Source organism: Pogoniulus pusillus, chromosome 7 (genome assembly GCF_015220805.1).
Source record: "Pogoniulus pusillus isolate bPogPus1 chromosome 7, bPogPus1.pri, whole genome shotgun sequence".
Classification (NCBI taxonomy): Eukaryota; Metazoa; Chordata; class Aves; order Piciformes; family Lybiidae; genus Pogoniulus; species Pogoniulus pusillus.
The window spans coordinates 40,682,536-40,683,721 of NC_087270.1; positions in this window are offsets into that span (position 1 = coordinate 40,682,536).

Below are 1,186 nucleotides of genomic sequence, written 5' to 3' on the forward strand. Positions count from 1 at the left end.
CACTTAAGCAGCCAGGAAAAAAGAAGGAAAACCAAAATACACCTCCTCCTGGCTGATGATTCTCCAATCATTCCTGCTGCCTGCCTCTTCTTTGGCAAACAACCTGGGGCAAGACTGTCAAACCTGGGAGTTATGAGCATATCCCTCAAAGTTAGTGATGGGGTTTTCATTTTGCTGGTGGAGGATATTGGGTTGTAGTAAGATAGGATCCTCTCTCCTCTTTGCTTACAAAATGAGGTCAAAAGAGCTAGTTTAGGGTTGGTGGAGGATATTAGGTTGTAGTAAGATGGGATCCTCTCTCCAATTTGCTTACCAAAAAGAGGCCAGAAGAGCTGCTTTAGGGTTGGTGGAGGATATTAGGTTGTAGTAAGATAGGATCCTCTCTCCTCTTTGCTTACTAATGAGGTCAAAAGAGCTACTTTAGGGTTGACAGAGGATATTATGTTGGAGGATATTAGGTTGTAGTAAGATATGATCCTCTCTCCTCTTTGCTTACAAAAAAGAGGTCAGAAGAGCTACTTTAGGCTTCCAAATTGCAGAGGGTGTTGCAGTGCTGGTTTGAAATCAACCTTTGGTCAATAGCTTCTATTTATAGATATCTACATATAGTGCTGTATAAACCTATTCTTTTCTATACACAGGGCATAGAAAGCAGCACTATTCTTACAGTGCTTACAAATGTGAAGGGGAACAGGACTTGAATTCTCTTTATGCTGTACAACAACCCCAGAGTTTACAAGCTAAGCTGTGTCCTGCCCTTTGGAAGTGCTGCTGCCTTTGGTGTAAGCCCAGAGGCAGATCCGAAACCCGCAGAGCTGTGCCGTGTATGTGAACTTTAAAGAAGGAGGGGCCCAGGTATGGGTTAAATTACACTACTTTCAGCTATCCCAGTTGTTTGCCACTCTTAACAGGAGGACATACTGCCTGGAGCAAGCTTTAAAGGTGGGTGGATGATGGAGCCTTACAGTAGGGTCAGGTCAGCCTTTGAAATCTGTTTGCGCTCGCTGCGTCTCCCACATGTGCTGTCAGCCTGTTTGTAGAGGCTTCTTTATGTGTAACTGTCACACACTTCTGTCCTTCAGAGAGGGGATCCAGAAGCTGAAACCATCTTGTAGCTGTTCTGCTCGTTGAGTTTCATGTGCAGGAGATTCTGGGATTAACAAGAGAGCCTTTAGTAGATGCGAGC